At 44.3% G+C, this 15,392-nt stretch overlaps 1 long non-coding RNA gene across 3 annotated transcripts; it reads right to left on the minus strand.

Moving 5' to 3' along the window:
- Positions 1 to 382: 382 nt before the first annotated feature.
- Positions 383 to 6,936, minus strand: LOC117447902 (uncharacterized). 3 transcript variants are annotated; one of them, XR_004552293.2, is made up of 5 exons: positions 6,826 to 6,936; positions 6,504 to 6,612; positions 4,277 to 4,331; positions 3,957 to 4,054; positions 383 to 687 (listed from the first exon to the last, which is right to left on the minus strand). It is a non-coding gene; the product is annotated as an uncharacterized lncRNA (long non-coding RNA). The 3 variants fall into 3 exon arrangements; XR_004552294.2 differs by lacking the exon at positions 4,277 to 4,331 and having other exon boundaries at positions 384 to 687; positions 6,500 to 6,612; XR_004552292.2 differs by lacking the exon at positions 4,277 to 4,331 and having other exon boundaries at positions 387 to 687; positions 6,826 to 6,932.
- Positions 6,937 to 15,392: the final 8,456 nt, after the last annotated feature.

Genomic DNA, 15,392 nt, shown 5'->3' on the forward strand with positions numbered 1-15,392 from the left:
GGCGCTTTGGGAAGATGAAGTAATTATTTAAGTACACACAGAGTTCTTATATAAGAGAAATCTTCCTTACTTTCCATGAAACACCTTCTCCACATAAGCCTTCATGAAGTGCCTCCTCTCCACCCTGTCAGATTCCTCTCCACTGTGAGTAGACGAAGACGAGGACCGCCTCAGCCCCCCCATGTGAGCGGGTCCCCCCATGTGAGCAGGCCCCCCCATGTGAGCGGGCCCCCCCATGTGAGCGGGGGCCTTCATGTCCTCCCCGCTGTATGCCGACTCAGTGGCATCGCTGTGATTGTGGCCCTCCTCTGGGGGCTGCTGCTGGGAGCTGGGCTTGGCCGGCGATGTGGGCTCTGGCAGTAAGGGCTGCTGCTGGATTCCATGGAAGGAGCCTGCTCTGGGGAGAAAATGTCTGTATGGCCTTGGTGCTGGCCTCCTTTAATTGCGAACAGCTGTGGCCTCCGAGGCCAGGGCAAAGTCTGTTAAGTTGTCCACTGCCACACCCTCCATGTTGGAAATATGCCTTTTCCTTTTAGTTTTGCAACAGGTTTTTTTAGCATGAGCTTTTGTGTGTTCTGCAGGAACATTAGGGTGGTCACATGTGTAGGTGCTTAATGGGTTTTAATTTAGCAGACTTTCCCACTGCCAGTTTGCCAACATCGAGAGAGCTCTTAAACCCACTGCGTCCTTGGGAAAGACAAAGCAGAATATGAGCAGCGTCACCAACCTTTTTTATTCAGTTTATATTTAGTGTACATGTGCCTATAGTATATAATATAGTACCAGTCAAAAGTTTGGACACAACTTCTCATTCAATGGTCTTTGTTTATTTAAAAAAACGTCTACTTTATAGATTAATACTGAAGACATCAAAACTATAAAAGAACACATATGGAATTATCTAGTTAACAAAAAAGTGTTAAAAAAAAATCCAGAATATGATTTATATTTTTAGATTCTTCAGAGAATCCCCCTTTTGCCTTGATGACAGCTTTGCACACTCTTGGCTTCTCTCAGTCAGCTTCATGAGGTCGTCTCCTGGAATGGTTTTCAATTAACACGTGTGTCTTGTCAAGAGTCCATTTGTGGAATGACTTGCCTTCTTAATGGGAAAGCCCTATTTGACTACTGTTGTAATGCATATTATGGCAAGAACCACTCAACTCAGTAAAGAGAAACGACCGTCCATCATCACTTTAAGAAAAGAAGGCCAGTCGATCCGGAAAATGTCAAGAACTTTGAATTTATCCTCAAGGTCAGTCGCAAAAACCATCGAATGCTATGATGAGACTGGCTCTCATGAGGACCCCCCGGGAAAGGAAGACCAAGAGTTAGCTCTGCTGCAGAGGATCAATACATCAGAGTTACCAGCCTCAGAAAGCACACATTAAAGCACCTCAGATTAGAGCCCACATCAATTATCACAGAGCTCAAGTAGCAGACAATCTCAACATCCACTGTTCAGAGGAGACTGCGTGAATCAGGCCTTCATGGTCCAATTGCTGCAAAGGTCCACTACTGAGGATGAACAAGAAGAAGAAGAGAATTGTTTGGGCCAAGAAACACAAGGATTGGACATTAGACAGTGGAAATCTGTACTTTGGTCTGATGAGTCCAAATTTGAGATTTTTGGTTCCAACCGCCGTGTCTGTGAGACGCAGAGAAGGTGAGCGGATGGTTTCTGCATGTGTGGTTCCCACCGTGAAGCATGGAGGAGGAGGTGTGATGGTGGGGGGGGGGGGGCTTTGCTGGTAACACTGTTGGTGATTTATTCAGAATTCAAGGCACACTTAACCAGCATGGCTACCACAGCATTCTGCAGTAGAATATAAATCATATTCTAGATTTTTAAAACACTTTTTTGTTTACTAGATCATTCCATATGTGTTCTTTTATATGTCTTGATGTCTTCAGTATAAATCTACAATGTATAAACTATTAAAATACACACACACACACACCACACACACACACACACACACACACAACACACACACACACACACACACACACACACACACACACACACACACACAACACACACACACCACACACACACACACACACACACACACACACACACACACACACACACACACACACACACACACACACACACACACACTACACACACACCAACCTGTAACCTCTCTCTCTCTCTCTCTTATACTCTCTCCCAACCCTGTGTACTTCTGAGCACTGAGCCAGTTGCTCAAACAGACAAGCCTGTTTACAGTTGCCGCTCCTCTGTCTTCATAACAGTCTAAGCATGAGACTGAAGTTCCCACTGTGATGTGCAGTCGATACGTTGGATGCGATCCGAATTATCTAACGCAGCCCCTCGTCCTCCACAATGTTAAGCCCACCCATTTAGCTATCGCTGTTGTCCAGGAGTCTCCCCAGTAAACTTAAAAGCGGGAGCAGCAGCAGGAGCGGGGCTGTCAGCATCAGCTGGGTGCTTGGCTTGCTGTTTAAAACACCTTTTTTGTATCCATATCTCTCGCTAGAATCTCCCACCATCCAACTAACAACAACAACAACGACAAGCCTTTGGGCTCTGAAACTACGGGGCGGGCCAAGGACAAATACACATGCGTTAATCGCACGTTCAAATAATTAGTGGCGTTACATTTTTGTATTATAGTAAATTAATTGTTATTAACGCGTTAACTTGACAGCCCTATTTAAAACACATTAAGTTGACGAAACACTCGAGTCAAATGTAATTAAAGTCAGATCCACTCGTGTCTTAGACGGGGCAGTGATATATTAATGTACGAATTCAAACGCTTTTTGTTTTACCAGCCGTTCTGTATTCACCTTGCAGGTGTAAGTGTTTAAGTTATGGATGTTTAAAGTTTAACTTCTTCATATGTATAATATTATAGTTGACTTTTCATTCAGGAAGTAGGACTTTAACACTTGATCCAGGATAAAAGCCACAGAGCTGCACCTGCAAGGTGAATACAGCTGGTAACAGAACAAGTGTTTGCATGCGTACATCAACAGGTTTATGATATCACTGCCCCGTCTAAAACACGATCTGACTTTCATTACATTTGACTCAAGTGTTTCGTCAACTTAATGTGTTGCTTAAAATAATACTTCTGCATACAGTCTGTGACACTGTGAGTGTTGCACGGCCAGATACGGCTCAGCTGACTCAGATAAGGAGATGTAGGATACATTATGATGTGATATGAATGATAATGGGACACATCGACGTCTGCACTCACAGTGCCGCGGACTGTAGGCTACGTAATGTTACTTTGATCCGGTTACTTGTGTTGTGGCAGATATTTAAGTAAGCTTTCTTAACGCTAATGTTATAATAGTCAGATTGCTCTGAAGATGGAGGTGATATTCTATTCATTTTCACGTTCACAGTCGGTGATTTGGCCGGCCGTCTTTCCTGCAACGGCAGTTTAAACTGTATTTCCTTTATCCTGTAATATGACTTGATCGCTTTAAACTCTGCACACTGTTGTTATCAGCTGTTCCACTATGGTTTCTACCTCAACCTGTAATAGATGTATCTTTACTGAAACGGTTACATTCAATGAAAAATAAAATCAATGTGCAGGCTTACGTGGACAATGTTCTACATGAACAATATGGGCAGTTTATACAGATATTTACTCATAAGCCGATCTTCAAGTTTCTCAAAAACACTGGTCTGAGGACAAGGATTTAACATGGACATTAAATAAATCAACAGTAGGTGGGATATATGCTCCAAGTGGAAGCGATTCGCCATTAAAGCAAAGAAGAAGAAGAAGAAGTTGATCTCTTATCCTGGAACCAATCCTGCTCCAGAGCAGGCTAGCCGTTCAGCATAAGTTATCTAGCCCGCTAAGAAATGAACCAGCGTCGTAGGACCGGAAATCCAGGAAGTTAGCTTGCTAAGCTAGAATCCTGCTTCGTAGTACAGGCATCAGGACTCTGTCGTCACTCACCTTATCTTCAGTGTGTGCTGCACTTGGCATGATTCACACAGCTCCGTTATGTCCCTGAGCCTCTTCCACCCCCAGGAAATATTATTCAGCACAGACGTCTGGAAAAAACAACAGTTGAGCAAAATATGAGGAAGGCGTTGTTCCCCTTGTGGTGTTTTATAGCTAATCTATCTCCGTCTCCTGCCTCAAGAGCAACATGCAGCAAATGCACATATATAAATCAGCTTTGCTTTCATGTGAGATACTGGATTATAGAATATTAATTCAGCATGGGGGCAAGGTTCTTTCAAAGTCCTCTTCTCAGGCCACTGGTTCTTTACCTGAAGAGCTCTCTCAGGCTATCCTAAACAAAGCTCAACCCGATGGAGGTAGAATCTGAAAGAAAAGCAGTGAGTACATTTTTTTTGTCGTGCTTCTTTTGATACTTTGGATACATATGCAGAAAGAGCTGGAAGAGTTGAACATGGGTACATGTTCTCTTTAAGTTTGACTCATCTCCTAGGTTTGTTTACAATGTGTCTGACCATTCGACTTCACATGCTGTGCTGTTATGTTACTAGTGCTCAGCAATTTACTTTTTCAATATAACAAAGTCTGATATTACTGACAGGAATAATAGCGAAAACCAGTAGGTCCATGGCCTGTGTTATTGTACCAAGTTGTTTTCCAAGACCGCTGTAACCCAACGAGTATCAGCCTCAGAAGCGATAGTGGGATAGCAATCGTCAAGCGGAGGGCCATCACCCGTTTACAGCAGCTGTGAAGTGACGGAGTCAAGTGTTCTCAGTGAAGGGATGTTGGCCCCAGCCTCTTCTCGTGGACCTAAACCAGGTTGGGCTATCTCAGAAAAAATGGTTGTGAATGTCACCTGATTACAGGCATTACCAGGGGCAGCTATCGTATTTAACAGATTCTTTCACCAACACTTAGTACCTACTGTTCTTGGGCATAGCTTTGTATGACTGTGATTAGGATAAAACATTCCTATTTTGACTGAACAACATTTCCCAACACCACTGTCAGTTATAATGTTTGTTTTATGAAATAAATACCTTAATAATTGAACTTTAAAGTAGGATACAGAGCAGCACAGAACGACAGTGAAGAGTGTGAAAGCTGAACTGCACAACCTCAAATCACATGCTGTAAAATGTGGCAAGCAGAAGTGGCTGATAGCAGATAAGTTAGGTGTAGAATCTCAGCTAAGGGACTCGGTTACCGATGTAATCTGAAAGAGCAGCCAACACTCCTAACACAACAACACTACATCTGTCTTCAGGGGACACACTGTATCTATGGCTGCAGAAAAACAGACACACTCCATCATTATGTCAGCAAATAGGAAAGCAATGTAACAGTTGACTTATTCACTACATCTACCATAAAATAGTAAAAAAAAAAGCGTTAAACTAATCTGGTTACTAATGTTGCTCTCAAAGTGCACCAGATTGATGCTTTTAACTTCAACATTTAAAAAAAAAATCTTCCCGGGGGAGCATGCGCCTGGACCCCCCTAGAGAAGGTTTAAGTCCCATGTGGACTTAAATCATCATGTCCACATGGATAGGAAACTAAAAACATTGGCACACATCTTGTGTCCATATCTTTCTGTTTTGGTGGTCATGCCACAACCGTGCACGTGCATGCATGCGCGAGTCATGGTAAGATATCTAGATGAAGAGGTTGCTTTTTCTTTGCACACATGAAAGAAAAGCGAAATGAATGGGCTGTGATTTTAGTATTTTTAAGCAGAGGTCAATAATTTGTACGGCCCTCTGAGGATGTTAAACACATTGAAATGGCCCTTGAGAGGAAAAAGGTTAATTTCCCCCACAGCTATCGACCAAAATACCTAGAGCCTCTATCATTTTTTTAATTAATTTTATCTATTTGTGTATTTCTTTTATATTCAATGTTTAACATCTGTGATAAATAAAGTGCACCTTATCTTATATGTTGTCATGTTGGTCTCTTTAACTGGAATATAGCCCTTAGAAGATCTCTAGGTAACCAAACAAGTACCTGCTAAATTGTGTGAATTCAGATATAAAAGTGTAGTATGGGTGTGTGAAATGGCTTAAGGCTAAATGTTTAACTACATAATTAGTACATACCTATCTTCTGTGTGTGCAGTGTTCACTATCTATAGTTAGTATGTACTCATTGTATTCAGTTATAGGGCTAACCCAAACGTAAGTAGTCATGGTGCAGATTGGTCCATGTCAGAATAATGAGATATGTTTTATAATGATTGATCATTAAAGTGTTCTCAAAGCTGGTAAAGGTGCAGCTAGTTTGAAGTACTTTGTAGACTGCAGGGTAGCTTGTGGATTTACTCCAGGTGGAACTAAAGTCTGATTTAACACTTGATTATATGTCACATCATTCATCCACATATGTAAAGCAACTAAAGGTATTAAATACATGTAGTGGAGTAAAAGTACACAATTTACAGCTGAATTGTAGTGGAGTATCAAAACATTTAAAGACTTAAGTAAAGGTTCCTGAACATTTCACTAAAGTACAGTACTAAATATACTTACTTACTTTAAACCTGTGTTGACAGTGAGCTGGGCGGCCGGAAGCAGCGGTGAGCACAGCTTCCTGTTCACAGACCTCACATGCTCATGCTAACAGACACACGTCACTCATGTACCTGCACGTAAAGTTAGATAAACATAAAAACAACTCTAATCAAATAATAAAAGGCCGAATAAAAGAAGGACAACAACCCTTCCGCTATGTACCCGTGGTGTGCCTGTAAAGGGAACTGTGAGCCGCGGGAAATCCGTGAAGAGTCGTAAAACAATAAGAGCCGAGTTTTTAGTTTGGTATTCTATGAGACAACATTAGTAGCAGCTGTACGTACATGAAGGAGAAGCAGGCTGTCCTCGCGGCTGGTATTGTGCGTAGCTTTTGCTGAATGCTGTGGTGGCTGTTGTCCTTAGGAAGGAGAGCGCACGCGCAAAAAGGGGATGACAAGTTGAGGGGGAACCCAATGACGTCACCAAGTAGAACAGCCAATGAGCCGCGGTGATGCGTTCACAGCCCGGATATTTCCACCAATAAATGCATGCTGATTTATGTCTGACCTCGAGTAAAAACAAATTCTATTTTTGTGAAAGGGTTCTAGAGTTTGTTTTTGTTTTTTTAAATGAATGCCCTTCCTCTCACTTAACTCAATACATATGTATACATTTGTCTGAATTATAAAAAGGATTTGGTAAGGCTTGTTGATGTTCAGGTCAAGTATTTTGAAAATGTTCTTTATAAGTATTGAGTTTAGAAATAATATGACACAATTAAGGAGTTTTCTTATTGTAGTGTTCACTAAATGTTCATAAATATGTTTAAGTTGTGCCATGATAGCGACTTCTTCTACATTCCTGCCTATTAAATATATACTTAAGTAGTTGTTTTGTTTATAATTAACATATGTCTAATTTAAACTGGGGTGCCTGTACACTTTCTGTACAAACAAAACTTGAACAGAACTAACAACTGGATTTGAAGACTTTTAGGATTATCAATAATGTGATATTTGGAATCGTCCAGATGTGCTTTTTTTGTTGTTGAATTCATGTCAGTAGAATCTAAAACAGTTTTGTAATCTTTGTTATGGAAGGCTTCCATTTAAAAACTCACAATTTGCTCTCACTTATTCACCTACATGATTTATCTTAGCTCTCAATACTATTTTCAAACGGCATAGAAACCATGCCATGCATTGAGACACGTTTTGTTTTTTTGCAATGAAATGTTTATTTTTATTACAACTACTACTACAAAACACTCCATTGGGTTGTTGTGAGGGCATGCAGGTCCCCAGCGGACTGCTCCAGCTGCTGTGTCAGGACCACAGAGGCGAAGTGGACTCTTTCCTTCTTCAGGTTCTGTTTGAGCGTCTGCATCAGCCCCAGCTCCATGTACTGCTGCTGCTGCCGGTAATACTGAGGCCAGGAGACGAGGCCGGGCCGTTTGGAGAGCTGAAGGGATAAATACATACAGCTACATTTGGATAATAATCTGATGATTTTGATCAACTCTTTTTACAATGTCATTATTCTTGAATTTCATCAATTTCAGTGAACATGTGATTTTACAACAATCCAGTTGTCTATAATGTATTTGTAAATGTGGGGGAAACTTCTGAAGTAATGGAGACAGGACTCAAGAGACACGAGGAGAGCTGGAGCTTTGATGGCAAACACTGACGGTTTATTTGGAGCTTCGGCCGGAGAATTCACACGACATGTCACGGCCACGGTTTGATCACGCGGTTGAGATGCTACAATCCGTTCTGAAGAGCCCTCCTGTAGCTCCAGGTGTTAACTTCAGAGTGTAATAATCAACATTCTTCAATAGATAGACTAAACAGCTGGTGAAACTGAATCACATTTGTTGTCGCTTATGGCTCGGGGTCATCTACACACTGAGAAGGATGTGCTTCCAAGGTTGGGCATCTGCGTCAGAGGGCAAAAGGTAAACATGTAGGGCGAAATGATTCCCTGACAGTAGATATATTCACATTCTGCTGAATATTGCTCCTTGCTCTGCTCTATCACAGAAGGACGATAATATTCTAGTAAGAATGACTTTGAATGAAGAACCTTGTCTGGCCAGTCTGACACTTTAATAAGACTTCATTTAAAAGCTGCTTTCTGTTCATGTTCTGTTGCAGAACAAACAGATACATAACACCGACATATCAAATGAATTATAACTTTAAAATAATGTCGCGGCGGCCATAAACATAGACACATAGCAACATAAGCGTTCACTTGGAGTGCTAAGAGAGAGTGAATGCAACATTACAGTTATGGCATTAAAACTAAACCACTAAGCTTAAATCATTATAAGACAATAATCATTCCCAGAAGGATCTATTTTTTCTTGTCACTAACTGTCCGTGTCAAATGACCGTCTTTTTTTAAATCATATTTAGTCAGCTTCATCCTGTTATTAAAGTCTATTTTAAAAAACTGGATTTTAGTCAAAGAACAGCATGACTATTTGAGTCTTGTTTTGGTCAACGAGAATGTCTGAACAAGTCGTCAGCTTTTATGAACCTTTGAGGTAATCTACTCTAGCCAAAAGATCACCTCTTTTTCCTGTTACCATCCTTGGTAACTTCCGTTATCATTGCTAACTACCTTTTTTAGTTCATATAAAAATAATGATCAATGCAGCTTTATTGTTGTTTTAAGGAAATACTCTCCCAGTGCGAGCAACATTGCTCCAACGTGCCATCATGGTTCTACAAAGTGTCTTGTCCTCCTAGGTCAGGGGTGTCAAACTCAATTTCATTGCGGGCCACATTAGCATTATGGATGCTATAGCATTAGCACTCAAAGGGCCGGTTGTAACTTTAAGACAATATAAATATATTATATTATAAATATTATTATTGCCTCTGCATTGGATTATTATCGGATAGGGTAATAACTTACGTCTGAATGCAGAAGTCTAGGGCAAATTATTAGAAGTCTCTTCGGTGCCATGTCACAAAATTAGATGCATTGTGGGATATGTAGTTTATGGGCAATGTGCTTCTGTAAAGTGGCATGTAACCATATAATAAACATATTATATTCTTTGCAAGCTCTTGCGGGGCCACAGAAAATGAAGTCGCGGGCCGGATTTGGCCCCCGGGCCTTGAGTTTGACACCTCTGTCCTAGGTAATGTTTCCTGAAGATGGGACAGGAATAGCTCAATCATAAATCAGAGACTGGTATCCATGATATCCCAGAAGTCCGGGATGAAGAGGTCGTGCTTTACATTGCACAATCCTCACATGTTTGTAATGAGAGTAGAAAGGAGCAAGAGAGGCCATCTTCTCTACAAAGATGTACTGGGTAGCATACCTATGATTTTTAAATGTCCATTCCAGAAACATCCACCAAATACAAAGCCGACATCATCTGCATGACCTGCCTTCACAAAGGAAGGACGGTTGTTTTTGTGTATCTCAGCACGGTATGCAAACTCATACATGTAAACTGGAACACCCGCATCTAAATACACCAAGGAGACAAAAGGCCAGAGGTGTGTGCTTTGGCTGAGAGGAAGGGCAAAGATCAACAGCATCATCTCATATATATGTGCAGGTTATTATCATTCTAACCACACAGTGTTTGCATTAACTGTGAGGTGTTGCTTTCCATAAAGCAGTTTAAAGTGAGATGAAAGAAGCATCAGCACTGACAGAATGTCCCCCTATACACACTGCTTCAATCAGTTGTATCCAACATGTCACAGACCTGAGAGGTATCCTGCCACCGTGATGACGGGCAGCGCCATCAGCATGTCACCAATCATCTCAGTGAATCCTTCAGGTATTGGTCAGCGGTGAGGCTGGTGGCCTCTTCCAGAACCTAAGGATGTGTTTGCCTTAGATGGGAGACTCCTAGCCCAAGTTACTCACCGTACTGCTCCAGTTTCCCTCAAGAACTCTGGCAACCATCACGAGATAATCTCCCTGTACCTTATCCCCTCACCCATGTCGCCACTCGTTTTAGGTTTTCCGTGGTTGAAGCTCCATAACCCCCACATAGATTGGGCCAACTCGTCTATCATTAACTGGAGTTTATTCTGTCACTCTCATTGCTTACACTCTGCTGTACCCCCCACAGTTACTAGAGCACCAGACCCCCTCAAACCCATTGATCTCACCTCTGTACCCCCTGAATATCACAGTGTCAAGGAGGTTTTCAGCAAGGACCACGCCCTATCCTTGCCGCCTCACCGGCGCTACGATTGTGCCATAGATTTGCTCCCTGGCACCCTCTTTCCGTCTAGTAAACTGTACAATATCTCTAGGCCAGAGAAGGAGGCCATGGACAGTTACATCTCTGACTCACTCGCTGCTGGGCTTATTCGCCCCTCTTCATCGCCTATGGGCGCAGGTTTCTTTTTTTTTTGTGGACAAGAAGGATAAGACCCTACGCCCTTGCATAGACTACAGAGGGCTTAATGAGATCACAGTCAAGAACAAGTACCCCCTTCCACTCATAGACTCAGCCTTTGTTCCCCTTCATGAAGCCACCATCTTCACTAAGTTGGATCTTCGCAATGCGTACCACTTGGTGAGAATAAGGGAGGTGGATGAGTGGAAGACTGCATTCAATACTCCCAGGGGACATTTTGAGTATTTAGTAATGCCTTTTGGGTTAACGAACGCACCTGGGGTTTTTCAAGCTATGATTAATGATATATTGCGTGACATGTTAAACAGGTTTGTTTTTGTGTACCTTGATGACATCCTTATCTTCTCTCGCACTCTTCAGGAGCATGTCCAGCATGTTAGGCTGGTACTGCAGAGACTTATTGAGAACAGACTGTACGTTAAGGCTGAGAAGTGCGAGTTTCATGCCTCTTCTGTGAGTTTCCTGGGTTTTATCGTCGACAAGGGACAATTAAGGACTGACCCCGCCAAGGTCCAAGCAGTGACCGAGTGGCCCACTCCCTCTAACAGGAAGCAGTTGCAAAGGTTTATGGGCTTTGCCAACTTTTATAGAAGGTTTATTCGGGACTATAGTAGGGTAGCAGTGCCTCTGACTAAACTCACCTCTGTCAAGTTGCCTTTTGAGTGGTCTCCTGCAGCCGAGGCAGCTTTTGTAAAACTGAAATGTCTGTTTGCCACTGCTCCTGTGCTCTCTCATTCTGATCCAGGGGTCCAGTTTGTGGTGGAGGTGGATGCCTCTGATTCTGGAGTGGGGGCAGTTTTATCCCAGCGTTCCCCCGCAGACCAGAAGCTCCACCCTTGTGCGTTCTTCTCTCGTCGGCTGACCCCTGCTGAGAGGAATTACGACGTTGGTAATCGGGAGTTGCTGGCAGTGGTTCTGGCCCTTCAAGAACGGAGGCACTGGCTGGAGGGAGCCAACCATCCTTTTATAGTATGGACGGACCATAAGAATTTGTCTTACCTTCGCTCTGCACGCAGGCTCAACTCACGCCAGGCTCGGTGGGCTCTCTTCCTGGGACGGTTCAACTTCACCTTGACCTACCGGCCTGGCTCCAGGAATGTGAAGGCCGACACCTTGTCCCGGCAGTTCGCTTCCCCAGTGGAGGACTCAAGGGATGCAACCATTCTGCTATCTTCCTGTGTCGTGGGAGCAGCTAGATGGGAGATTGAAAGGGTGGTCCAGGAGGCCCAGGAGGACCATCCAGCGGCTCAAGATTGTCCACCAGACCGGCTGTTCGTTTCCCCCGATGTTAGATCTCCAGTGCTCCAGTGGGGACACACGTCCAAAGTTGCCTGCCATGCAGGTTTTCATCGGACCCTGGCTCTAATTCGACAACGCTTCTGGTGGCTCACTATGTCCGCAGACACGAAGGAGTATGTCTCAGCTTGTTCCGTCTGTGCCCGCAGCAAGGCCTCACATCAGGCCCCCGCTGGCCTTCTTCGCCCACTTCCCATTCCCCACCGGCCCTGGTCCCACATTGCGGTGGATTTTGTGACTGGTCTCCCACCATTAGACGGGAACGACACTATTCTGACCATCGTTGACCGTTTCTCTAAGGCTGTGCACTTTGTCCCCCTGCCTAAACTACCTTCTGCCCTCGAGACTGCCACTCTTCTCACCCAGCATGTTTTTAGGCTGCATGGTATCCCTCAGGATATTGTTTCAGACAGGGGTCCGCAGTTTTCCTCCCAAGTTTGGAAGGCCTTTTGTCAGGCATTGGGGGCGTCGGCCAGTTTGTCCTCTGGGTACCATCCCCAAACCAATGGCCAGACGGAGCGGGCAAATCAGGACCTGGGAACGGCTCTTCGTTGTGTTGCCTCTCGAAACCCAGCCTCATGGTCTCTTCATCTGCCATGGGTTGAGTACGCCCACAACTCCCTGGTGTGCTCTGCCACAGGTATGTCACCCTTTATGGCTTCCAACGGCTTCCAACCTCCCCTTTTCCCGGTTCAAGAGAGAGAGATGGCAGTTCCCTCAGTACAGGGGCATCTTCGGCGAGCCCGCAGAGTCTGGCGTGAAGCCCGGGCAGCTCTTACCCGCACCTCCGCCCGGAACCAGAGGATGGCGGATCGTCATCGACGACCAGCTCCGGATTACCAACCGGGCCAGAAGGTTTGGCTTTCCTCCCGTGACATCCCTCTTCAAACGGATTCTCGGAAACTCACTCCCAGGTACATTGGACCTTATGAGATAGAACGGGTCATCAAGTTGCCTCTTGCCTTGAAGGTGCACCCCACTTTTCATGTGTCACTCCTTAAGAGAGTTTCCTGCAGCCCTCTTTGCCCTCCAACCAAACCCCCTCCACCCCCCCGGCTCATCGACAACCACCCGGCCTTCACTGTACGGAGGTTGCTGAAGGTTCGAAGGTGGGGCCGTGGATACCAGTATTTAGTGGATTGGGTGGGGTATGGGCCAGAGGAGCGACAATGGGTTTCTCGCTCGCTGATTTTGGACCCAAAACTCTTGAGAGACTTTTATGTCCGTTTCCCGGATAGTCCTGGTAGGCCGCCAGGAGGCGTCCTTTGAGGGGGGGGTACTGTTATGTTTTGCATGGGGCTTTTGTTGATTTTGTGTTTAACTTGTTGTGTGCTCCTTTTACCCCTCACTACTCTGTCTTTCTGTCTCTGCAGGGCTGGTGTGTGACAGGGGGGTGTGGCTGCAGATGAGGCACACCTGTCCCCACTCACTTGATTACCTGCTCTTTAAGAGCCTGGCCCTCACCTCACTTCTCTGCCAGAGTATTGTTCATGCTGTCCCGTGGTCCGGAGTGCCTTTCTGCAGCCTGGAGTCTGTTGTAGTTGGTTAAGGAGTTCTTTTTGAGTTTTGGTCGGAAATGTTTTCCCGCAGCTTTGTTTTGGATTACTACGGCCAGCCAAGCTCCCTGTCGTCAGTACCTGCCTTGGATTACCTTGTTTATTAAACTTTTTGAAACTTTATTTTTTGTCAGTCTCTGCTTTGGGGTCCCAGTAGTATCTAAACGTCACAGTTTGTATATATTTGTGCTTGCTACCTGCATGGCTTTCCTCATAAGAGATCATTTACAGAATAAATATGTCATTCAATTGTTGTTAGTGATAGTACCATATTGTTTTGACTGAATATTTTTAAGGGGCAAACAATTCAAAATGTAAAATAACGGAGCTCACCCCTGCAGGGTTGAAGATGTTGGCCACTGACAGGACTGACTCTCTAAGATCAGCATGAGACAACGCTTCAAAAAGAGTTCAAGATGAAGAACAAATCCTTCAAGATAGAGTTCATTTTATAAAAAATGTGTCAAAAATTAGTGACACACATCAATAGAAGGAGCATTGTTAAAGAGGCTGGGTGAACAACATTATGTGTGATGTGAAGTGAGTGACCTGAGGCAGGATCCATCCAAACTGCTTCGTTATTCCCATCATCACTGGAACCTACAACACCTCTTTCCTCTTGAGGAGCTCTTCTGCTGTGGCAATCAGGAACACGCCATCCACCGCCACTCCCAGGTACACCTTCATCTAAACTAGGGCTGTCACGTTAACGCGTTAATAATGCGTTAACGCAAAAAACATTAACGCCACTAATTATTTTAACGCGATTAACGCATGTGTATTTTTTTCCTCGGCCGCCCCGTAGTTTCAGAGCGCATCAAGTTTAAAATACCATCTACAAGCTGATACTGACAGCCTGCCGCCTGCTTGCGGCACACCTGGGGTTACATAATGTAACCCAGCTTCTATGAGTATAGGCGCAGCCCTCTAAGGCTATCGCTATTGGGTAATCCCCACTGCACGTGTGCAGCACTGACAGACTTATTCCACGCCCACCTATGACGTGGGCCCCACCTCCAGGCTCACTTACGTATAAATAGGAAGTAGGCCCTACAATCCACTCCAACAGCTTTTCTTCAGCTATTCGCGGAACCAGTGGGGCCCGAACCTTAGAGGACTGCGCCTATACTCATAGAAGCTGGGTTACATTACGTAACCCCAGTACTGTATCGTATAAGGCTTCGCCCTCTAAGGCTATCGCTATTGGGTTAAGGGCGAAGCAGGATGTAGTCTACGCCCCACTGGTCCGTCCGTTACCAGAAGCACAAAACACACCTACTCAGTTAATAACCCATGTCCATTTCGCCGTGCGTAAATGGAGCATCCCATTCCCGGGGAATATAGCATTAAAAAATGAATATTTCTCCATCAGGGAACGAAGGTAGGCTTACTCGGGCTACCTGTCGTTTATAAAAAGTAGAGATCGAGTCTCACTTGTTAAAAACGATCAAGAGAAGGGAACAAAAGGCCGCTCTCTAAGTGCCGACAGGCAGGAGAGAGGGCATGCAATTGAAAACCCCCGACATTACTCATTCTGGCAGGCTACTCAGTATTGTAGGTGGGAGACATCCCTCAAATAAAACGAATAAACGAACAGGGTGAAGACCAAGATGCAGCAATGCAAATGTCTTCCACTGTCATTCCTCCGTGCAACACC

Source organism: Pseudochaenichthys georgianus, chromosome 6, assembly GCF_902827115.2.
Source record: "Pseudochaenichthys georgianus chromosome 6, fPseGeo1.2, whole genome shotgun sequence".
Classification (NCBI taxonomy): Eukaryota; Metazoa; Chordata; class Actinopteri; order Perciformes; family Channichthyidae; genus Pseudochaenichthys; species Pseudochaenichthys georgianus.